General features: G+C 33.2%; 1 long non-coding RNA gene across 1 annotated transcript in view; it reads left to right on the forward strand.

Moving 5' to 3' along the window:
• Positions 1 to 26,457, forward strand: part of LOC145298811 (uncharacterized) — a 534,037-nt gene that overhangs the window by 383,362 nt on the left and 124,218 nt on the right. The window lies entirely within an intron of this gene.

The following is a 26,457-nucleotide window of genomic DNA, read 5'->3' on the forward strand; positions in this document are numbered from 1 at the left end:
AACAAAACAAACTTTAATTTCTTTATCGAGTGCTTCCGAGAGGTTGTAGTTAGTAATATATATTAGCATGAGTTAGCTCCTACGCTGTAGTGGGAAGAGAGTAATACATACCATTGAAATATCGCTAAACAATAACATTATTACGATATATATATATATATATATATATATATATATATATATATATATATATATATATACATATATATGTAATCTACGATTAAAAATAAATAAAATGTTATATACGTCCAAATAAATTATGGGCGACTTTCTAAATAAATAAAAAATGAGCTTCGAAGCGAAGCCACTATTTAACCGCGTATTTATCGTTAAAAAAAAACAACCACAACAAATATGTATATATATATATATATATATATATATATATATATATATATATATATATATATATATATATATATATTTACCAGTGGTGAAAAAACCGGACTAGAGTGCTCAATGTGTAGCCAGGGCAGTATATAAGAAATTTATTACTGTGAGTCCAGAATGAGTTTACATATTGTTTCAACTAGAGGAAGATCCTCAAAGAGAGGAAATATCCAACTAGCATCGTCAGAATTCATAGATGAACAAAGAGTCCATATATATATATATATATATATATATATATATACATAAGAAATTATATATATATGGTGCCCGGAAAACTCGTCCCCGGAAAACTCGTCTCCGGAAAACTCGTCCCCGGAAAACTCATCTCCGGAAAACTCGTACCCGGAAAACGCGTGCCCTGAAAACTCCCCACTTTTTGCTAGGTAGGAAAACTGGTACCTTATTGATAAATATCGATTGAAAACAAATTTTATTACCGTTTTTGAAGGAGATATTGTTTTTAAAAGAGACTAGGCACCTCCATAATATTTTTTTAAATTATTTTTAACTCTTGCTTTAAAAAAAATAAACTTGATCACGGAGTCAAGACACGAAAAACGAAACCAAATATTTATTTTTAAAAAAAGACTCTAGTTTTAACACTTTTTGTGTCATTACTAAATAAAAATAAAAGAAAGAAAACACGTATTATCAAAGAAAGCAATTATTTTATTTAGAAGAATTAATTCAGTTTAAATAATTCTTGTGTTATTACGAAACAACAAAAAAGAAAACACGGCCCTGTGTAATTTTGGCACCGCGCTGAAATAATAACGTTATTATTTCGAAACATTCTTAACATAGGGAAGGGAGGGTATCGTTTAAAAGTCATTTCGGGGGCAATTGTTCAGTATTCAGGCGGCGGCTATTGTTAGGAGGGCGATAACTCTAATTTCTTCTTGTCAAATAACGCGGCAAATTTTTTGTTGCGGCAAGTTTTTGTTGTTTTTTTTCGAACAGAAAAATATTTGAAAATCAAAACATGTATTGTATAAAAATGTATCAATATATAATTGTAAAAACATTTATTGTATAAAAATGTATCAATATATAATTGTAAAAACATTTATTGTATAAAAATGTATCACTATATAATTGTAAAAACATTTATTGTATAAAAATGTATCAATATATAATTGTAAAAACATTTATTGTATAAAAATGTATCAATATATAATTGTAAAAACATTTATTGTATAAAAATGTATCAATATATAATTGTAAAAACATTTATTGTATAAAAATGTATCAATATATAATTGTAAAAACATTTATTGTATAAAAATGTACGAATATATAATTGTAAAAACATTTATTGTATAAAAATGTATCAATATATAATTGTAAAAATATTTATTTAAAAATCTGCGTAAAGAAATATAATTTGATAAAACAATTTTTTATAAAATTAACATTAGATTTTATGAAGTAAAATAGCTTCTTTTTTTTTCGAATAAATAAATAATTAAATGAAACATATTTTTGAATTAAAGCAACTTTAAAGGGTCAACAAAAAAATTAAATTTAAATTTAAATGTTTTTTGACAGAGACCCGCCACATGGCGACAGTTTAGTGAAACGAACCAAGAAAAGATGGCCGCGGTGCGCATACTATAGAAGTGTTGTTTCGTGAAACAAAAATGTGTTAAAACTAAATTAATTTTTCGGTAATTTACGGGGAACGTGTTTTTATTAAATGATTGCTCTTTCAAAGCGTTTTCTTTCACTTTTTTCGTGACTTTATTTTTAATCGTGCGTGTATTTAATTTATTTTTTTTGAATTTTTTTTTTCTTTGGGTAAATTTGATTCATACTTTTTTTTTCTCGTGCTTGTTTTTATTTCTATTTATTTGTTTTTATTTCTATTTATTTGATTTAAGTTTTATTTATTATTTTCTCCACTAAATATTATTTTTTTGTTAAATTATTTTTTCATACATATTCAAATAATGTTCCCCGTCCCCCTTTTGGGGGGCCTCAAATAGCACCTTCAAAAAGTTTTCGTGAAAACCTTTTGCGCATGCGCTTTGGAGGTGCAATCATTAAATAAAAACACGGTTTATGCAGGGTCCACGTTTCCCGTGATGTACCAATTTTTCTAAATAAAATATTTGTTTTATTATTTTATAATGCAAAAAGTGTTTTCTTTTTGTTTGTTCGTTTCGTAATAACACAAGAAATGTTAAAAACTAAAGTATTTTTAAATAAATATATGGTTTCGTTTTTCGTGTCTTCCGTTCAGTTTCGTTACATAATCAACCGTATCTACTTCTGGTACCTTGATTTTTTTTCCTGAGCAGTGATCTTTGACATTACCTAAAAATATACAAATTTATTTTCTTTTAGAGTAGGGGGGACTCGTTTTAAAGCTATATCTACCTCAGTATTTTCTTTAATTTTCGGACAAAATTATTTACTAAGTAATTTCGAGTGCGACATTACTTGTTATTTTTTTAACTAAATAAACTCTATAAAATAAGTTTAAACCCCAAAAACTTACAGAGCCAAGTAGTAAACGAAAACTTAGAAAAATCAATTTAATTTTTGAAAACAGTAAACAAGTAAAATTATTTTTTTAAATATTATGGGATGTGCATTACCTAAAAATATACTAATCTATTTTCTTTTGAAGGGGGCTCGTTTAAAAACTATATTTACCTCAGTATTTTCTTTAATTTTCTATTTTTGAGCAATTATAGAGACTCCTAAGACCTTATCCGCTTATGTCAGAGATTTTTGGTTCAAAAGTAACACTCGACATTACTTTTTTTTTTAAATAAATATACTCTTTAAAATAAGTTGAAACACGAAAAACTTTCAAACTTAGGTAGAAAACGAAAACTTAGAAAAATTAATTTAATTTTTTTTTTAAACAACCGTAAACAAATAAAAATATTTAAAAAAATATTATGGGATGTGTATTCTCTTTTAAAAACAATATCTCATTCAAGAACGGGGACGAGTTTTCCTAAATTCCAAATTATTTTTACATCAAAGAAACTGTATTATCTGTCCAAACTAACTCATCAGCTAACTCTCGCATTTTTCAAGTTTCGTTTTGATGCTTACTTAATAGTCTGAAACTTAACTAGACCAGGTGACTTTATAACAATCTTTTCCAGATAATAGAGCAGACCTCTCGTCGCCATATCTTCTCTTTTCTGTTCATCATATCAGCAATAAAACATATTCCAGAATTTTGGAGAAACAAATCAATTTCTCATACCCAATGTCGAACACCCCACCCAACTCTTAGCCTGTAGCAGGGTGAATTGGTATTGTCTAGGCAAGTAACATCGTTACACCTGCCTAATATCACATTTCGGACGACAAATATCGAAAAATTAGCCAAAACATTTATTCCGTCACGCTCAACTGGCAATTTGCTACAAGAGGGGCCGCTTTTTTTTTCGCCAATATTTTCGAAACTTATCTTTTCTTTTCGATTGACTAGCTTTATTTAGACGTTTGTCATCTTCAGTTTTGCGATGGAATCAACAGCAAAGACGTCACTTTTTTTTGTTGTTGTTCTTCTCCTCCTTCACGGTACGGGTTCGAGCCTGCTTGCCTACTATTACTTTTTTATTTGTTTTATTTTTGCTTTTTATTTGTTTTGTTTTTTGTTTGTTTGGTTTTTGCGTAACAAACACCTCAAAACACCTGGGCAACACCGGACCTCCAGGCTAGTTATGTATATAAGATAGATTTAGAATTAAACCCCTTCAAGCTATAAATTAATTTGCGCATGCGTAAAGCAAAAGAAATATGTCATCAAGTAGAAATTAAAATTTTGCATTTTAACCTGCCGACATAGTTCATGTACGCGTTATATATTTACCTACACAAAGATTTTACTTGTTATAAACCATGCTTGATGTATGATTACTATTTTCTGTTTAATTCAGTGTCATGTGACCAGTAGTTTAAGAGTTTATCGGTTAAATATTTACACACTAAAAACAGAGACGCACACACATGCATACATCTACTGTTTTATTTATATAGATTATTTTCCACTCACGATATATTTCCATATGGGAAACACCGAGTAAATTACGCTAGTAAATTAAAAAAAAATGAACAAAATATATGCCACTCTTTAGCATAAAACTTGTATCATAATTGAGTATTGTTTGCCAAATTTGAGACAAAAATGATGTCAGCTGACCTGCAGACTTTGGTGGAGGCAGTAATACTCAATTAGTACTAAGCGTCTGGTAAATCCGGACTTTCGTGTCTATTGTAGTCTTGAGACAGAATTGTAGACGCCTGAAAGCATTTCGGGTATTGTCGATTCGGACGTCGATATCATAGATAAAATTTATAATACTATCGCTTCTACTTATTATCGCTTTTCTACGTCTATTGCAAGTAACAATAAACATATTAAGGCTCGAAAAATATTTGTCCATCATGTACACTGATAGTACAGATAGTGACATCAATGGTAGAATGATATAGTTATTTAAACTACTGCGACAACTACTAACTATGCTAGCACTACTACTTACAAGGTGCCTTCAATAAGTTTCAGTCATTTTTTGTAGGGCATTATGTATTTTCTAATTATTTTTTGTCTCATTCACGCAGTCATCTATACAAACCAGTCCCCTTCCTTCGTCTTATGTTTCCAAGAAGAGTCGGTGAGCGTTATCTTTTGGGTGCAATGCATTACGTATGTTCATGTTTCCTAGTCTTCTGGTCGAGATGATTTAATTTTTCTGTGATCCACTAATGAAAGATCCGGAATATCTTACTAGTGACACTGTCCATGTGTTTATTAGATATCTATTATTATTATTATTATTATTATTATTATTATTATTATTATTATTATTATTATTATTATATTTACGATTATTACGATTATTATTATTATTATTATTATTATTGTTATTATTATTATTATTATTATTATTATTATTATTATTATTATTATTATTATTTACTCGCTAGAAGTAGTCACACGGCCCATCATCAAAGATTTCTGTTTGAGAACAACTTGTGGTGTCCCTTTGAGTGTGAATGACAAGTATCCTCAGATTTCTAGTATTCTCCACCTCTTTTGATAACCTGTGCAGATTAATTTGCGTTATCGCACCAGCCGCTTACCATTGAATCTTAATTGGGAGCGACCATTGGTCTTCCCTGAAATTTGGATCACAATAAGCCTCCCCACTCCTCTTTGTACGCATCCGACGGAGATCTGGTTAGTGCTCTCTCTCCTCGGTCTTTCCATCCTCATTGACCCTCACTTATTTGATGTGGTGCCTGTGTATATAGACTGAAAAGGGGGAAAACAGGAGTAACTTACAATTGTACGGTTTCAGTTTTCATGATTCCATTTGATGTTTCTTTTCTTTGCGTCTGTAGCAGATCCTGTATGTCCAGTTTGTGACTGTAGCTTTTGTTTTTTTATTTTACACATTCAAAGGTTTTCATTAATTTTCCAGCAGTGTTCATTATTGTTATCCGTTGTATCTTATCGGTCATCAATCTAATTCAAATATCTCCCTATTCTCTTTTCAAGTTTTTTTTTTTTTTTTGTATTGTTTCTACCGCCTATACTATTTATGGTGGTCTTTTTACTTTCTTCATCTTCGAAATACCTTTTGGTCTCTCTAGCCAGTTCCGTGTATTACCTTCGCTTTTCTGTCTCCTTGATCTTCACCCTATGGTCTGCTAGCTATCATTTATGCTTTACTACAATGACTTCTAACTTTATTAGAAAACGAGTGTCTTGGTCATTACTTAAATGCACTTAAATGTTGGCCCTGGAATGATATATTATAACATGGCGCCAATTGTTTATCCGGTATTCGTTCCGCAGTTGAATTCAAGATGAACAACGTTGGAATATGTTCAAGTGACGAATGGAGCTTCACAAAATGGCAGAGGAGCTCGTGATCACAGTCTCTCTTCGATAATGGATCTTATCGTTCCAGTAATAAACCCACGGAGCACACCGTTGAACATCATAAACGTTGCCAATAGTTAACGCTTCATCAATATATATTGATCTTTATATCTTTCTCTAAATATATATGTATGCATATATATATATACACATACACGCATATATATATATATATATATATATATATATATATATATATATATATATATATATGCATATATATACTATCAGAAAGATCCGTCGTCGTACGCGATCGAAGAACGATTATAGGAATCTTCCAAACGTCCACTATTAATTGTTATTGAAATCGGTGAAATCGACCATTTTTCAAGCAAATCGGTTGATTGCCTACTCTATTCGGGGATCCACCGCGGTACATAGGAAGAAAGCTTCCCATGCCTCCTACAGTGATTTAGTTCACAATACATTGTAGTCTACATTGCACTGTAGAGAACCTACTCTTGATTTTATGATACAATTTTTATGTCTTGAGAGTAGATATTAACCAGAGGATAATGTCTGTTTAACTACGTTAGTTTTTGCAAGGACTGATGTTGCTGTCCTTCCGCATACAGCGCCTAGTATGGCAAAACTTTTCTATACTAGCCAGGTTAAACATCGTTAACTTCCACGATTTAATGAGAATCTGTGTGTCAACGTGATTATGCCGTAAATATCTTTACCTCTATAGATATTACATATTACATATTCCCATGTACATTATTATTATTATTATTATTATTATTATTATCAAACATATATAAAAAAGACTCTCTCTCTCTCTCTCTCTCTCTCTCTCTCTCTCTCTCTCTCTCTCTATTCATCTATCTATCTATCTGTTTATCTATCTTTCTATTTCTTTCTCCCTCTCTATATGTTCGTTCTCTATCGATTCTGAAACAGCTCGATTGAATTTTATGAAATTTCACACAACTATACTTTATGTGTTTAGAAGTGTTCTTAGATAGGTTTTGTATCGCAATGCCTCTGATAAGTATCGAAAATCGTTAATCGATAATCGAAAAATTCGATTAAAAAGGGACCAATCAAATTTTTTTTTAAGTTAACATCTTATAAAGCCAAACATCGCAAGTGCATTTGAAAAGTTCCATCCCCGAACAAGCAGAAAAAAACAGCGTATGAAATCAATAGTGGCCCTTTGGATAAGACAAGGGCGCATTCGAAATAAGTATTTCTGTCTAGGACGCAATTGAACCATGATACTTGACTTTTGAATCTTAACTTTCAATTCAAACCATCTTATAAAATAATTTTTATAAAATCAATAGGAGGTTCTGTGTGTAGACTACAATATTTTATGAAGTAAGTCACTGCGAGAAGACAAGTGAAGTTTCCTCCCGGTGCTCGACAGTGGGTTCCAAACGAGAGCAGACAATCGATTTGATTGAAAAATGGACCAATTTCACTGATTTCAACGCCAATAAACGTATGTGGGGAACATCTTTCCATTCCGGGCAACGTCGGGTCCCCCTGCTAGTATAGACATATTTGAAGGCAAAGCACGATGAATTCAATTGCTTTAAATTAAGAAACTGATTTATGCATGGAAGAAAAATTCGAATCTATGCTTTAACTCAATATTTATTTTACTTAAAATTAAAGTTTGCCGAAGGTATGTTAAATGTGATTTGGGGGTGTTGTACAGTGTTGAAATGGGACACCTTTTGTAGTAATTTTCAAAATGGTGTTTATCGCGTTTTATGTTTTAGCTTTTCATTTATATGGATGCATGCACATGTACATGCATTGAAAATATTATTGTGTTTGTGTCGGTGTGCATGTAGTTACTTTTATTTTGAATGTACCACTGTGTTTGAATTTTTATGAAAATCGTTCGAGATAAGGAATGAATCCGCTTCATGTAAAGAACTAACAAGAACGAAAGATGCTTATCGCAAAGAAAGGGGGTATCTATTGAGCTTAGTCTTGAAAAGAGTAAGGCTGTGGTTAGAAGGAAAACAGTGGGCGGGAAGATAGTTCCACAACCGTGTAGTCTTCTGAAATAGATTACTGGAATAGGAAACTGTATTACAATGAGGTATTAAAACGGCAGATTGATGGAGACCACTAAACCAACGAGTCAAACGAGCTGAAACAAAGGAAGCAGAGAATAGATCAGACAAATCTGAAGAGCACATGACATGACAGTATTTATAGAAAAGATTCAGGCTAGCAACATCACGGCTATGAGAAAGAGGTTGCAGTGAAGAAGAAACAATGGGGTCAATTAAATTACAGATACGTTTCAACAATTTATCAAGATGCACTAATAAGAAAGAGATAAGGTATATGCTAACATAGTAGTAATAGTAGTAGTAGCAGCTGTAGCAGTAGCAGTATCAAGTAAGACTGAGTTTATAGAGAAAACTAATAGAATTTCTGATCCGTATTGATGTTTCCTTTTTCCGTTGGAGTTCCAAGACACGCGTCACACGGACGCCGATTGCAAAAACACACGTTTCTGGTCGGCGAAAGAATGTTTTGTCTTGCAGAGACAAAGCCATGGATCTCTATAGATCGATAGATCAATAACACTAAAAACAAAAATCAGAAAAACTGTTTGTGGCTAAGATAAAATATATTCCTGTATTGGAAAAAGTGAAGGGTGATGATTCCGGAGGGGGGGGGGAATCAATTGATCATTTTGTTTTCTTTCATATATTTCGGTGGTGCACAATAAGAACCGTACAGAGTGTAATATTGTAATATGCCAAGGATTCTGCTAGTATCCATGGTAATAAAAGCAATTCCTATGTGTTTGTTTATATATATATATATATATATATATATATATATATATATATATATATATATATATATATATATATATATATATATTAGTGGGGTTCTAGGTGACTCCAAACAACTCGTATTTCTTTTCACTCCAAACAACTCGAATATGTAATATAGTCGATATACATGTTATGTAGGGGATGTACATATATATATATATATATATATATATATATATATATATATATATATATATATATATATAGTAAGTTATAGAATATATATGGCGATTAAGCTATACAGAATATTCCGCGTTTCATCCATGCTAGGATTTATCAGGCTAATGCCTGTATTCGAAAAAGTGAAGGGTGATGATTCCGGAGTGGGGGTCTCAATTGATCATTTTATTCTTTCATATATTTCGGTGGTGCACAATAAGAACCGAACTGCATAAGCCTGATGAATTCTAGCGTGGATGAAACGCGGGATATTCTGCATAGTTTAATTGCCATATATATATTTTAGTAGCATGGGTGCCTGGCGTTGCCCGGGTATTTGGAGGTGTATGTTGAGCAAAAAAAAAAAAGCGGTTAATTTTTTTTAACTTTGACCCCTATTATGACATCTTAAAATTTATTCTTTTGGGCTCAACTCAAGTTATTAAGTTAGCTCCTTGTCCAATGAACCTATATCTAAAATTTCAAGTGTATAGATCCAAAATTGTCGGAGGAGTTTGGTAGAGTTCTCAAAGGTCAAATCGTTGAACTTTGACCCCTTAATCGCCAAATTTCTGGCCAAAAACCGATCACATCGATTTTCCCAAATCTCAGTACCCTGTATATCAAATTTTGTGTCTGTATACTAAAAATTGACAGAGTTATTGCATAGGGAAATGTACATAGACACATACACACACACAGACACGTTCACTTTTATAGATATATAGATAACTTACTACCGCGCTCTACCTATGCATTGAGCACTTTTGAAGTAAATTCTTAAAGTTTACGCATAAATTTATACTTTCATATATTAATTTATGTGATTAAATGAAGTAATCATATGTGTGTGTGCGTGTGCGTGTGCGTGTGCGTGTGTGTGTGTATAGCATTGTGATCGTCTAATCTAGTGTTCGTTGTGTGTATATGTACCTTTAAATACAGCTCACTACGAAACACGAATATACATAAATACCTTTATAACACAAGGGACGAATGACACTTCTTTGGAGTGTCAACAGCTGGCCAACCGAGAATATATCTGGTCCATATTTGGTCATATTTGATAGAAAGCTGCATTGGAAAATTTTCCCAAGACATGACAGATCCTTGGGCTTTATTTTTGTCAACGTTTTATTCTAGACTGTTTTTCTCCCGTTTGGAAAGTTGCAACACTGATTCTAACTATCTCCATTTCTGGCCCCCCTCTGCTTGGAGCCCTCACGATCTGAAGACCGCCGTTCTCCTTCTCTCGACCCAAACTGACCAAACTAATTTTAAATGACGTCATTAGTCTAGGTTACTAAGATAATCACCTGATATTTTTACATGTCATTATTTCTAAGTTGTCAACTAAATCGTTATGATAACATTTTAAAGTTACATTCCTAAATTAATGTAAATAAATATTTATTCTAAATATTTTGATTATTCTAAAGCATATTTTAGCTGACAAAACGTTTTAGCTTCAGGTAATTTTTGAAGGTCAGAATGTTCTAATTATTGGTCGCTGGTTTTTCTCCTATCCCCATCCTCTAACCTTGTTTCACATTTCGCTGTGGAAGAGAGAGTTAGATAACACAATTACGTATAACAAAATATAAGGAATTCTTTTTATTTGTTTTAAATTACTTTTTTGAACTACGTTAACCATAAAATTGAATTATAATGATAATCTGAATTTTTACTATTATTAACGAAATACTGAAATGGCTCGTTGTGGAAATGTTTTTAAATTTGAGAAAAAAGTGGGAAAATTTCAACAACATTATCATATAAATTGGAGATAATCGATAAATTTAAAAATGGAGAGAAATTTAATCTGATGATTTAGACGATGTGTCAATTCAGTATAGATTAGGGTAATTGAATCTCTAATTGTAAAAGGAATGTACTAGCGTACGTGGCAAGAAATTCAGGAAGATCGCGTATATAAGGAGTGCAAGAAAGAATTAAAAGCATATATGGATAAAAAGAACTGATAAAAAAGAAAAGGTAAACTAAATAAAAGAAAAGAAGAAAAGAAGGAAAATAAAAAAGGAAGCATAGACATGAGGGAATAAAAAAACGAAAGTAACGAACGAAATGAAGTAACAAAACCAAAGAAAACAAAATAACAATACACGAAAACGGAAAGAAAAAAAGGAAACAAAAAGGAAAAAAAACGAGAGATGAGCTATCAATTTCTTGACAGAATTGCAAAGATAAAAAAAGGAAGTAAAAGCTATAAAAAGTAAAGGTAAACCAAATAAAGTGAAGAAAAAGAAGGAACCGAAAGAAAATAAAAATAAAAAATAGAGAGGCAGAATAAAAGAGAAACGGAACGTAACGGAAAAAAATGAAATAACGAAACCAAGGACAACAAAATTACAATAAACTAAAAGAAAACAAGGAAGGAAAAAGAAAAAAGAAAAGATGAGCTATCAATCCCTTGGCCAAAATTGAAAGGGTAATTGTAGAAGTGATTTATTAGCTCCTCTGGATATCAACTCGCAAATTTAAAAATATTTCGTCGAAGAGATCAAAATAATACTGAAATGAAATCCGAGAAAACCTAAGGAAGACTTAACTCGAACATTGTTTGATTGGGCCTTTCTTATTTGTTACAGATAAAAAAAAATCTTTAAAAAGTCATTAAGAGAAACATTTTAATTTCATCCAATCTTCAATGCAATGGCAATATAATATTGATATTGGAATATACTTTGTAATTCACTTTCGTGTGTAACCTAGCGCTGATGCGCATATGTTGATGCATGAGAAATAACGTCACTTTTTATTCGTTATATTTGCTTTTCTGTTAAATATAAATCTTTTTTTCCGCTAATTATAGAGTCGTGTTGTTCTTTCTGATCCTTACGGGAGCACAATCTTTTTCAAAGCGAACTGAGACGAAAATCTGAAATGAAGAGCTCAAAATCATCACTCCAACTGTCCCCCCTCTCTCTCTCTCTCTCTCTCTCTCTCTCTCTCTCTCTCTCTCTATCTCTCTCTCTCTTTCTATCCCCGTTTCTCGCTCAGTCTCTGTGTCTTTACATATCTTTCTATTACTTTTTATTCGAAGCTTGTATATAAATAGACTCATTTTAATTATTATTGAGAATTAAGAAATCAGGGCACGTAGTCATAATGAAGACTCAGTAGAAATGTGTTACGCTCAACAGAGAACAAAAATTCATTTTCTCAGCCTGTATCGTGTAAGCCTTCGCCTCGATCACTTCAAACTGATGAGATAATATAAAACAGACTGCCCTTCCTCCCCATCTTATGCCTGGGGAAAGGTGAAAAGGCAAACTGTCTATTTGATACCTACTCAATTAATAACATCGCCAATTTATCGTTGAATATTTTTAGAAAAGGACATTCAATCAGAAATTTTCGAAAAGAAAGTAATGTACGATGATCCTAAGTAGAGTCAATAACACGTGTCAATCTTAGCAACAATTAACACACACACACACACACACGCACATACACACACACATACAAATACAAATACACACACACACACACACCCACAAACAAACAAAAATAATCACGAATTTTCTCCTGATGCTTATTTCGCGTTTCAGTACCCAAAATGAAAATGCATGCATCTTCCGGCCTTTAATGTGGGCTATATGTATTTTAATAATATATATATATATATATATATATATATTATTATTATTATTATTATTATTATTATTATTATTATTATTATTATTATTATTATTATTAAAATATATATATATATATATATATATATATATATTATTAAAATATATATATATATATAAATAATATCTTTATATATATACGTAGCTGAGGAAACCAGACGTGGATTGATAAATTTGGATTATTCTGACTGTTGTCTTCATCTTGAGTATGATGTTCACAACGTCTCCGGCGATCTAACCTCCTCTCTTTCTCCAGGTGTATCTTATTGAAGTCGGGAATCTTTCTATCGAACTTAGTGGGACTGACTAACTAACCCTCCCTCTCTCTCTCTCTCTCTCTCTCTCTCTCTCTCTCTCTCTCTCTCTCTCTCTTTCTTTCTCTCTCCCTCTCTGCCGACTGACTGACAAAAAACAGCTCTACACTGTTGTTTATCTTGAGAATGTGGTCGAGCAGTGGCGCGATCTCCTCCCTCGATCGACCAACCAACGAGTGTCACTTCGACTCACGCAGTAGTGGATTGGTCAATATCAGCCCGACTGATCCAACGGCTTCAAAGGCCAAATATGATCTCATAACCGCGGATCAAATGTTCAATCCTCTCTGAGTTAACATTTTTTTTTATCATCAATCGGAATGACAACTCCCCCTTTGTGTTTGGACGATTCTTTAATAAGTAATTTAGAAATAATTCTTTCAATTAAAATCTCAAATTGACCGGCGTTTCTTTAACAACAATTGAAAATAAATATCCAACCAAAATAATCGATTACTCTGGCTAAATTGAAACTTTTCCACAGATCCAAAAACCTATGTATGAAGTTTCAAGTTTGTATACCAATAATTACGTGAAGAGTTTGTTAGAGATGTTCTGCACACAGACAAGGTTACTTATATATATATATATATATATATATATATATATATATAATGAACAAATCAACCAATAATAAACTATAAAAAGTGAACATTTAATTAATGAAAGTTCATTTTCTAAAAGTATACGCAAATTAGATTAAGTCGCTCGTATATCTATGATTGACTATATTACGAAGTTCGTTTTAATGATTTTTAGATAGAAACAATAGGTTCTTAATATCACTATCAGTTTGAGTAAAATACGCAACTTTATATATATATGTGTGTGTGTGTGTGTGTGTGTGTGTGTGTGTGTGTGTGTTTACATCAATTGTCGTTAGTACTATTTTGACTTTATTCTATCTCTTTTACCTTCTATGTTATCTTCTATTTTTTTTTTTTTTTAGATTCATCATTCTTTACATTTATATTTTTGAATTTTTACTTCAGACACGTTCTTTTTATTACCATTACTGTCTTTAACTGCCCTGGCTATTTATATATGAATAATCGATATAATTATCAATAAAAAAATTATCAGTTATTATCAATATCGCAATCACTAACCTATTCCCCCACTACATTCTATATTTAATTATTGTTTAATATATAGTAGTGATTTTAAAAAATAAATAATGACTCCGGTGCCATCAACTAGGATTGAATTTAAAACATTCAGTGCGCCAACAGCATCTCTTACGGGCGACTGCCAGTGTCTCTTTTATCCCAATTTTTAAATACTCCTAAACTCCAAAAATCTGTATATCTGAATGCGTACTTATACGGTATTCTGAAAGTTATAATCATCTCTCCTTAAAACTCACCAATTACTCTTCTTCGCATATATGCAACTAGGTAACCGATAATGTCTGTGTAATAACAGATTATATATATATATATATATATATATATATATATATATATATATATATATATATATATATTCCATTCCAGGATCCTGCTTCCCTAACTGTACTGACATGCAGAAGTTCAAGTGCAACGTGAACCGACATCTTGCTGCCCAAATCCCTACATAGTGCCCCAGTAGTTGCTGACCCTGATAATAGACCCCTACACCAAAGTGGCAATGTGCCTTGTTTGGGGTGAAAATGTAATAAAAAAAAAAATATATATATATATATATATATATGTATATATATATATATATATATATATATATATATATATATAGAGAGAGAGAGAGAGAGAGAGAGAGAGAGAGAGAGAGAGAGAGAGGAGAAATGGTAATTAATAAAAACTGAAGAAAGTGCTCAATACTTTTGTAGAGCAAATATGCGTTTTATTTTTTATTACCGTATCTTTCTGTTAAGTTACATTATTGTTTCAGCTACCCGGCCGTTTTTTTTTTTGTTTTTTTTTTGCCGTCTGTAGCTTTCTCAGACTTTTACAGAAACCTATATATATATATGTCTTTGCTAGACATACATACATTCATACGTCGATGCCTCCGATCAGTCTCGAAAGACAAAGGATATCCCCTGTAGGGGCAGCTGCGCTTGTAATTGTGAGGCAAGGGTCTCGCAATTTCTAACCACACCTCTCTTGAATCGACGCTGCTTCAGTCCAGTGGCAAGGTGTAGTCCAAGACGACTGGAAACAATGCCGGGATAAGCGAAGAGCACATACAGCACCTGGAAGTCCCAAATGGTCACTCATTTAGTACTAACCAGGTTTAACGTTGCTTAACCGCTGATCCAACGGGGACCGGTGTTTCAACGTGATTATGCCGTATGTATATATACTTACATACATACATACAAACATTAAAACAAACAGGTGAACTTTGTATTATATATGTGTGTGTATGTCTGTGTACTAGTCGCGTTGTAAATACGTTTGAATATATCTAAATTCATGCAGATTTCGAATTTATTATTGCAGAACTAATTCTCTATTGAATATTATATTGTACCTAATATATAGTAGTGGTTTCAAAAATTCAAATAATCACTCCGATGCAATCAACTAGAATTAAAAGGAAAACATTCAGCGCTCCAGCCGCATCTTGTACGATGTAATTATCGAGAGATAGCTGAGAATAGTTTAATATTAAACGGCTTGAAGAAATGAATTGGAATTAGGAATGCGATAAAAGAAGTAAAAATATGTTGACAAGTTAAAATAAACAGTTTTCTATTCGGCTTGCCGACATATGACTGTACGCGTTATTCGTCTACCAAAACAAAGAGTTCACTTATTGTAAACCATCCTCGGTGTATGATTACTATTTCCTGTTAATTGCAGTGTATGTTTAAACGTTTATCGGTTAAATATTTACACAGAGACAGACAAACATACGCATACTTATACTGTTTTATTTTTATACCTGAATTGTCCATCTTGTCTTGTTTGATTAAGCAAATGAGCGTACAAATACAGTAGAACCCCGGGATACGGCATTAAAAATCAGTAACAAAATACAGTACAGTATATAATAAAAATGTATATAATCAAATAACATTATAAATAAGACCGTAGGGTGGGGAAAATACCGTAACCAGGGGACGGAAAATATATTCTACATCGTAACCTGGAAAAACATTATCCTGAGGCTATCGTATCTCGGGGCTCTACTCTATCCGGAATAGATGCGACACGATAGGTGTAGATGTTCATCCTTGTGAACTTTCATGGTGGCGTATTCAAAGGTCATAATGGTGAAACCAACAAAAATGACTGATTAAATCGCTGTTTTATGACCGGAATAAGAAAGTAACGCCCCCTTTCTAAATGAGGGGAGTGCTGTTAAAGAAGGGAATGGTAATGGTCGTAATGACGCTGTTAATAAATGTTGCGACTGTTTCTCTGATAAAACGTCAAGAATAACCTATTCTCTGGTTTATGGGGGAAGGGTCGGTCACGCCCATGCGCGTGAGTGGGCCAATCGATGAAAATTGGTAGAAGTGAATAAAGAGTCGGCTGAAATGAAGATGTCTCAAGGAGATCATTTAATTGAAAAATGCTACAGTGTCAAAGAGCAGACAAAAACATCCCGTTCATGAGTGAAAATTATTAAATCAGTCTCCTAACAGACTATAATCGTTTTTTGTTTGTTTGTTTGTTTGTTTTGTTTTGTTTTGTTTTTTTCATATTCATTTTCTTTATTTTGTAAAGATTTATTTTTGCTTGTCATATTCTTGAAAATCCGTCGATATTTAAAAACACAAAAGATTCCCAACGGTGTAGGCCGTACAGGATATGATTTGTACACTGCATATATATAAAATTCAAAAAAGTAAAAAGAATATTAACTGCGTTCATATCTTTTAAAAACATATTAACGACTATATGACGTTATTAAAAATCTCCTTATATTAAACAACGCAAGCTGGCCCATTTTTTTTTTAAATTTCCATCGTCTTTTTCTGTTTCTGAAGTAGAACAGCGTCACACTTTGCAAATGAAAAAAATTCAAATATTTGTACTGTTTTGTTTTCTTAATCTCATTCATCCAGCGGAAGTCTCGAAATAAAGACACAACGTTGATGTACACATAACTCGGTTTACTCCTTTTTATTTCTCTATTTTGTCGGAATACTATTTCTATCATTCTCATCATGCATAATACACACACACACACACACACATATATATATATATATATATATATATATATATATAATTGACTCTCCCGTTGATTTCGACGTATGAACCTCCCCCCAAAACAACTAAGTTGTTTTGAAATCCACACATGATTTATTTATTATAGTGAAGCTTTTGTCTTAAACCAACTACGCATTTTGCTACTACTGACAATCCTTGTCGGTGCAGATATCTGCTTTAAGGCAAAGCATACAATACAACGCAGGATTCAACATCAGAGTTACCTTCCCATCGATGCATATCTTAACTAAGTCTGGGAGTTACAAATTTTCAAAAGAACATTATAAACCAGTATGGAAGGTACACAAAATTTTAATTATCTTACAAGGAGTACAAATAAACAAGAAAATCTTTTTTCATGGTGTTTATAACATATATATATATATATATATATATATATATAATTTTCTACCAACCAAGTTCTTCGATCTTTTGTGAGGTGATTCTTGTTGTGTGCAGTTGTGCATTGTCCTGATGAAACATCACCCCTTTTCGATTCAGTAGAGAGGGTCTTTTCCCCCATCAAAGCTTGGTTCAAACGCTCTAGTTGCTAACAGTAGATTTGAGCATTAATTGTTGCATAAGTTGGTAACAATTTAAAAGTGAATTATTCCTTGGAAATTTCACCATATTGAGAGAAGGACCATATTCCAACTAAGTTTTCTTTTCGTCTGTAGCTGACGTCTTTCCTCTTTACCAATCCATTGTCTACGACGCTTAATATTTCGATAAAAAATCCATTTTTCGTCGGCGGTCACAAGTCTATCCAAAACTGGTGGGAAAAGATTGCGAGAATGGAGAGAAGAGCATTTAAGATTGTTTTCAGACAATTCATAAGGTGCCCATTTTCTAAGTTTAGGAACTTCTCCACGTTGTTGAAGATAACGAGGAACAGCTGTATGTATTGAACTCAGTTTCATTACCAATTCCCCAACTGATAAAGCAGGATTTTCTTCAAGAGCTGCTTCAAGAAACTTTTCATTAAACTCAACTGGATATCCGGGCCGATCTTCATCTTCAAGAGTGAAATCTCTACTTCTGAATTTCGGAAACCATCTTCTGCAAGTTCTTTCATTCACACATTCCTTTCCATAAATTGAGTGAATATTTCTGGCCGCCTCAGCTGCTGAGATTCCTTTCTTGAACTCAAATGATTCTTAGGTACTACAATGTTAGTAGGGTTGTAATCAAGCAAATTTAAATTTTATTGTTATGTGAAAAAAATGTCACCAGTTAAAATAAATCCAAACATAACAATATAAAAAATTACACAATATACACAGTGTTTTAAAGTTTCTTTGAATTTAAAAACAAAGGTAAAAATTCGGACAGAACTTATGGGACGACCTGATATATATTTTTTTACTTTATTTAATCACATAAGTTAATATACGAAAGTATTATTTTATGCGTAAACTTTAAGTATTTACTTCAACAGTGCTCATATATAGGTAGAGCAAGGTAGTAAATTATAAAATATATATGGCAATTAAGCTACACAGAATATTCCGCGTTTCATCCACACTAGGATCTGTCAGGCTTATGCGAAGAGTTGTTGTCTCGCGTTTTTATATACGCACATTCTACTGAGTTTTTAGTTAGCCAATTAGCTTCCTAGTTCCACTGCCTCCTTCCTAATCAGCCAATGGGCAGGCACTTACAGGATAAAGGTCCAGTTGACCTTGGGTTCAATCCTTCCTTCGTGTGTGCTTTTTTAGCGGGAAGCGTAGATATCTAGTGATATGACCTATTTTAAACCTAGGTGTAATTAAATATGTGTTTTTTTTTAATATTATGTTAGTTTATATATATAAATATATATATATGTGTGCGTGGGATAATTTATGCATATATATGTTTATTTTATTTATTTATTTTCTATTGTCATTGTTAACTTTTAAATTATTTTGTATTGCTATCCTAGTTTAAAGTTTATCCTGTGTACACAGTTGTTCGCTATTTCCCTCCTGCAGTTTAATAGATGTTGGGGTTCTTTAAAATATAGGATAGCAAATTTTTCATGAAGGCATAATCTACATAGATCTTTCACAACTCTTCACATAAGCGTGACGAATTCTAGCATGGATGAAACGCGGAATATTCTGTGTAGCTTAATTGCCATATATATTTTTATAACTTACTATATATATATATAAATATATATATATATATATATATATATATATATATATATATATATATATAAAGCTGAACGTCTGTGTGTGTGCCTGGTCACTAATAGGCTCTTATATGGTTGACTATTATAGAATACTGATCACATATAATGATAGAAAATGTATTGAGACACAGGAATGGGTATGTTTGATCTGGCATAATGATGATTCGTCAATATTGTGGAGTCTGCGTAAGCGCCTGGTCCACAAAGTATGGAAATAAAAAATTAAAAAAAAACGTTTACAAGTGTTTTTGAAATAGATGTACATAATAATACTTTGATAAGTATGTTTTAACTTAAATAAGGATGGTATAATAAAATTGTGGGGTCTGCATTTGCGTCTGGCCACCATAGAATGGAAATAGGTACAAACTTTAATAAAGACATTTCATATCTATCTGCGTAAGTATACTTTGATAATTATGTTTCAGTTTGAAGAAATATGGTATAATAAAATAAGGCGGGGGGTTCGTTCGCGCCAAACCTCCATAGAATGGAAATATGTCACAAAGTTTAACAAGGTTTTTTAATATAGATCCACAGAATATTGTGATAAGTGTTTCAGTGTGAACAGGTATGTTATAATAAATTATGGGGTTTATCTATTTTACTTTTGCTTTCATCACATTTTGCTTTGGTTTTGATACCCCCAAATTCGAAGCTATCTCTTTACAACCCTTCCTTTTCATAACCAATCGTACTTTCATAAATCAGAGTCCATTTTCTGTAGGCTGTTTTTGAACCCAGTCAACGACGGGTACTTTTGCTAGTGTATATATATATATATATATATATATATATATATATATAAGAATGAAAAATCTGTTTCGCAACGTTTTGTCAATAACATAATTCTAAAAATAAAACTTGAAAATAAATTCAAAAGAATTATGTATTTTAGAAGTACTACAATCAGTGATCGATAGTTCCAGGTAATATTTTTTCCTACTTTCATTATTTTTATTATCTTAAAATTAGATAATATTTAGTTTATATTATATTTACTGATACAAGGATTAGTTCAAAAATCTCTACGTATATATCCTGCCTTGACAGAGTACAAAATAGACTTCGTGGTTTAGTGGAGGATGCCCTTTTCTCTTCCCTGCAACCTCTCTCCCACAGAAGAGACGTTGCTAGCCTGTCTTTGTTTTATCGTTATTTCCATGGCAGGTGCTCGTCTGAGCTCCAATCCCTCGTCCCCCCACCTCGCTAATCTTTCACGAGAAACACCCGTCTGGCTGAAACTACTGTCAATAATTTTCCCCACTCTTTATCTGTGCCTAAATCCAAACGTAGATTCCATAAGCAAAGCTTCTTTCTTAGAACTGCACGCCAGTTGAACTCTCTGCCGCTTGCCTGTTTCCCACCTGACTACAACTTGGACGTCTTCAAGTCCAACATAAACAAACTCCTGACAAACCGCCCCCTTAAGTAAGACACTCTATCAAAAACCCTCAATACTATTAATTACTACAATAATATCTCATTGATTACTGTACACACAATAACCCTTATCCCTGAGTGGCCTTCGGGTCTTGATAAGTGGTGACCTCCATGTAAAAAAAAAATAAAATAAAGGCACTTTACTAGCGCCTGGGTGTATACGAGCACGCTTCCCATTGACTCCGAAACGATTGGGCCGATTGTTTATTTAGGGTTTTTTTTTTTTTACTCACACAAAAGTAGTTTATGTGTCCAGGAGTGTTCGTAATTTTTTTGTACCGGAATGCTTCCGATAAGTATCGAAAGTGCCCAAGTACATGTATTTTGTGACTTTAATGTCTTCCACAGTAATTGGCTCGGTTTCTCTAGTTACATATACGCAACAGGTAGCGTCACACATAGCTTTTCTATATCCTATTCCATGACACCCGACAGGATCAGCAAGCATTATTTTTATATTTATTTCTCAATACAGTTCTCGAGTATTGTGTAAAAACAATGCCGTTTATTCCACTTGGCTATGCTGATCACATTGTCATAATGGTAGAAATCACCCTAAACACTCGACCCCAAGTTGAAGAGCCATTACTCAAAACGACAGGGCAATATAAGAAGGCTGAGTGAGAAGCAATCAGGGATCACATCAGAGACCCTCCATAGAGTCGTATTTTTCTCTTACTATGCAAACGAGGTTACTGAATGATTCAAAGTCACACGTTCCCACATCAATGTTCTTTAGCAAACCACAGGCTCCACAATGGTTCACCTCTATTTGTGTAGCTGCCATTTATCCAACATAAGTGCAATACAAATAAGCAAAAGTTTGTAGAAGCTAAAAATAATTGTGATAGAGGAATAGTCACATCCAGGAGAGGATAGAGCAAATTCACTAGAAAATGCATTGACTTGTAGAAATCAGGAACTCGCAATTTCTAGAAATTTTATAACATTATAGTAAATAATGGGTAATCAACAATTCCCCCCACTATTCAACAACTTGAGATTGTCTACATAGTAACGAAAAAGAAAACCCTGCTTGCTCAACGGTTTGCCTCTAACTCCACTTTAGACCCAACAAATCACCCCTCCAAAGTTTCCTTTTACGAACAGAAGCCACAAATGATCTGAAAATCACCCTTTTCAATGTCCGTGATGTCATAAGAACTTTTCATTGTCCGTGATGTCATAAGAACTTTTCAATGTCCGTGATGTCATAAGAACTTTTCAATGTCCGTGATCTCATAAGAACTTTTCAATGTCCGTGATGTCATAAGAACTTTTCAATGTCCGTGATGTCATAAGAACTTTTCAATGTCCGTGATGTCAGAAGAACTTTTCAATGTCCGTGATGTCAGAAGAACTTTTCATTGTCCGTGATGTCATAAGAACTTTTCAATGTCCGTGATGTCATAAGAACTTAGATACCTGGAAGACATGTAAACCCGATCCGTTCAAATGTAATGTGAACAAACATCTCGCCGCTATACTATTAAAAAAGTGTTCCGCTGAGGTTGCTCCAGTTCTCTTTAACAAATTCCTTACCAAATCTTGCTTTCCTGACTGCTGAAAATTGCTTCTGTGGTAGACGTTTAAAAGAATTCTAGCTAAAAAAAAAAAACTGACCCACTAAATTATCGCCCTATTAGCCGCCTCCCAGTCTTCGTTAACATCTTTACATCCTTAATTAATCAAGCACTAGCCCGTCACTTCACAAATAGTGCCCTTCTTTTCGACCGATAGTATGGATTTAGACAAGCCCATTACCTCCGCATCTCCGAAAGTATATACCACGCACTGGATAAGGCGGGGGAGGCTAGGTCAGTTGCTCTAAACATATCTAAGGCTTTTGATAGCGTTTGGCACAGTGGTCTTCTCACGCCAAAATTAAATCATATGGTATTACTGGACGTATACTTAACATTGTCAAAACCTTATAGGTAAGAGAAAAATCCATTTGTCCTTGATGATCGTACATCAAAACAACATAATATAAATGCGGGTATGCTGTTTATTATTCCTTATATTTGTGAACGACCTCCCTAATAAGATTGTCTCTGAGATGGGTATATTGGCTAAAGACACTATGTCCTATAACAAACTCGAGAAAAAAAACAATAAACATATATCTAAGGAAATGTCTAAAACTCTAGAGGAAGACCTACAGTCTTTAGTGGAATAGGACCGTAACTGGATAGTAACGTTCAATGCTGCCAAGACTAAACTTGTTTCCGTTAACAATTACAAGAAACCTTCTCAGCCACTGATTTTCATCGCTAATTATACACTGCCTGAAAGTAATTCTCTTAAGCTTCTATGGTTAATATACACAGTCAACATGAATTGGAACAAATACATTTAAGTAATTAATAAGGCTGCTGCGAGAAAGGGGGGTTCTCTCTACCGTGCTAGAAAGTTACTCAACCTGAGAGTACCCTGTGCCACTGCAAAGCCACTATTCGCACATACATGTAGTACTGTTGCCACATCTGTGCTGGTGACTCTACCACTATTTTTTTTTTTTTTTTTTTTGCTCCTAAGTAGAGTTCAAAACAGAGTCGCCAATCTAATAGGCCTCGCACTCTCGACGAAACTTCAACCTCTGTTCCATCGAAATGTCGCATATTTTACAAATATTTTAGTGAAAGTGCTCTGATGAACTCAAACGGCTAGTACCATCTCGACGTAAATGGCCACGACAAACCCGACAAGCAGCAAAATGCCACCTCTACACTGTAGAGATCCAGAGATACTGTAAAGGCTTCTACTCAAATAGCTCCTTCCCTCGAACTGCTAAACTTTGGGGCCCCCCTGTACCCATGTTCCTCTGACTGTACTGACATACAGAAGTACAAGTTTAATGTGAACAGACCTCTCACTGCCCAACTCCCTACATAGTGTCCCCACAAATCCGGTCTCAAATAATTGCGCCTTCAGACTTCGTGGCACTGTGCCTTGTTTGGGTGGAATAATAATAAAAAATCGAAATTCGGCAAAATTCGACTAAAGAATGGGCAGACTAATTTGGACCGACGTTAATATCCTTATACAGCTTTTAATATCACAAGATTATTTGAGAAGTTTTGTCACTGCACATGCAGAAAGGACATGGCATATAGAATAAACAGTAGAGGCCTTTAATAAGGCAGGAGGTGTTCAAAATGAATGTTTCCGTCCAGAACACAATTGAACCATGATTACTTCCTTTTAACATTTTAAACTTTAATTCATTCCACTATATAATTTTTTTTTAAATTTCAGTAATTTCTCTACAGTGCAATGTAGATAAATGCATTGTAGATGAAGTTACTGCGTAGAGGCATGTGAAGTTTTCTTGACTAGAGCAGACAATCGATTTGATTGAGAAATGGTTGATTTCACCGATTTCGATGACAATAAAATTGTCGGAAATTAAGCACATTCGTTGATCCTTATTCAATCCCTGGCAACATCAAGTCTCCTTGTTAGTAATTCATTAAAACGGGATTAGAATTTATTTAGAATAAACGCACACTGGCAATTTTAAAATATTCCCTATACATATCCACTGCAAACACGTATATACCATTAAAAATATAACCCAACAAGGTGGCCGGGATTTAATGAGGGTCTTTTTTTCAGTATATCCATAACATTATATTACTTCTTTTTTTTTTCTTTTTTTTTTTTTTTGTATTTCCTCTCATTTCGCGCCTTCCTAATGTAGAAAAACAGAATTAATATTGTATGCATATTGTTTCAAATTCATTAAAATTGGACATACGTATATAACATTTTAAGGGCGTTTTGCCCCCAGAGGTCCTATAAGATGTTTATCTTATTCCTTTGGTGGAAAGATGTAACACAAGGTTGCGAAAGTGGTGTTTGAAAAGGTAAAGTATTCTGGCTTGCAAGAAAATGCTTGGGTAACGCCGTGGGCATTTCTCGGTAAGTTTGCATTTCTCAGGAAGTTTTCTTCAGGCGATTAAACGGTGAGAAGGCAAGTCCTGGAAGGGTTGACTATAACTGCACAGGCTTCCTTTAGATTAAAACACTTGAGGGACGTCTAGATATTTGGATTATTTTTATTGACTTTACAGATGATTGAGATTTCATAAAAATATGATAATTCGAAGTTTTAAGATTGGGTTCGGTGTTGCAGCTACCAAAAAGAGGGATTATAGAGTTTCGGAACCACGTCCATTGTCTTCTTATGTAAATTCTACATATAAATACACTTTTTATGTAGATTTTCTATATTCCCTTTTTATAAGGAACGCACCCGCAAACATTGGTTTCATATATAATAGATAGACCAGCATTAACTTGGTCTCTTGTTGATAGCTTTCATAAAAGTTGCCTGTTGTTGCTACCTTAGCTCAAATTCGATGTCTGATAACACAGTGAGGATACACAAAGTTTCGGGTCAACAAACTTATTTAATTAAATAAACAACTGAAACCGTTTTCGAGTAACATGGGCTAATTACCTACCTATAAATCTGCCGTGTCCGACCTTCTGCTTTTCATATACTATATCTGTCCGAGTTGAATTTGAAATCTTAAACCAAGAAAAACAGTTCTAGAGAAAATTGCTAAGACATATCGGATGCTTGAAAGGTTGGTTCTCCCCCCCCCTCTCTCTCTCTCTCTCTCTCTCTATATATATATATATATATATCCAGCTTTTTTCTATTAACCTCCTTTTCCTCTAGTTGATGCAATTAAAAACAAAGCCCATACCAAGATCTAACAATATATTTACAAATATTCAAATATTACTGCAAGTTTAAATTTTTAAATAATCTGTTTATCTTATAAAAGTACATTTTTCTCTCTGTGTGTGCGCGTGCGTTCACGCACGGAACGATCTCTACCAAACTACTCTGCCAGTTTTTGGTCTACAGACTCGAAACTTGATATACAGGAAATTGGAACCTGTGAAAAAAATTCGATTTGGCTTTAGCCAGTACAATTTGCTACTATGAGGTCAAAATTGAAAAACTGGAACTTGACAGATGTAAGTCGAAATAAACTGCTCCCTTATGCATGCGCAAATATACATTTATACCATTAAGTCAATTCATTTGTAAAGCTTTGATATGTGTATCATCTTGGCTTAGATGGTAGCGAAATACGCTGGAAAGCTAAATGTTTTGGTTTCGATTCTAGCTGATTGACAACCGGGTCATATATGTTAAATTTTGGAAATCGCTAGTATATATTGGGTACAATATAATAATCAATAGAGTATTGGCTTTATAATAATAATTAAAATATCATACTTACTTTTGGAAAGCTCCTCGTGTGTATGTGTGTGTGTGTGTGTGTGTGTGTGTGTGTGTGTGTGTGTGTGTGTGTGTGTGTGTGTGTGTGTGTTAGTGAGGGGACGATTCCATTATTTTCCTCGATACCGATACAATTACCGATTCTGTATTA

Source organism: Euprymna scolopes, chromosome 2 (assembly GCF_053919585.1).
Source record: "Euprymna scolopes isolate OS-2025 chromosome 2, ASM5391958v1, whole genome shotgun sequence".
NCBI classification, from domain to species: Eukaryota; Metazoa; Mollusca; class Cephalopoda; order Sepiida; family Sepiolidae; genus Euprymna; species Euprymna scolopes.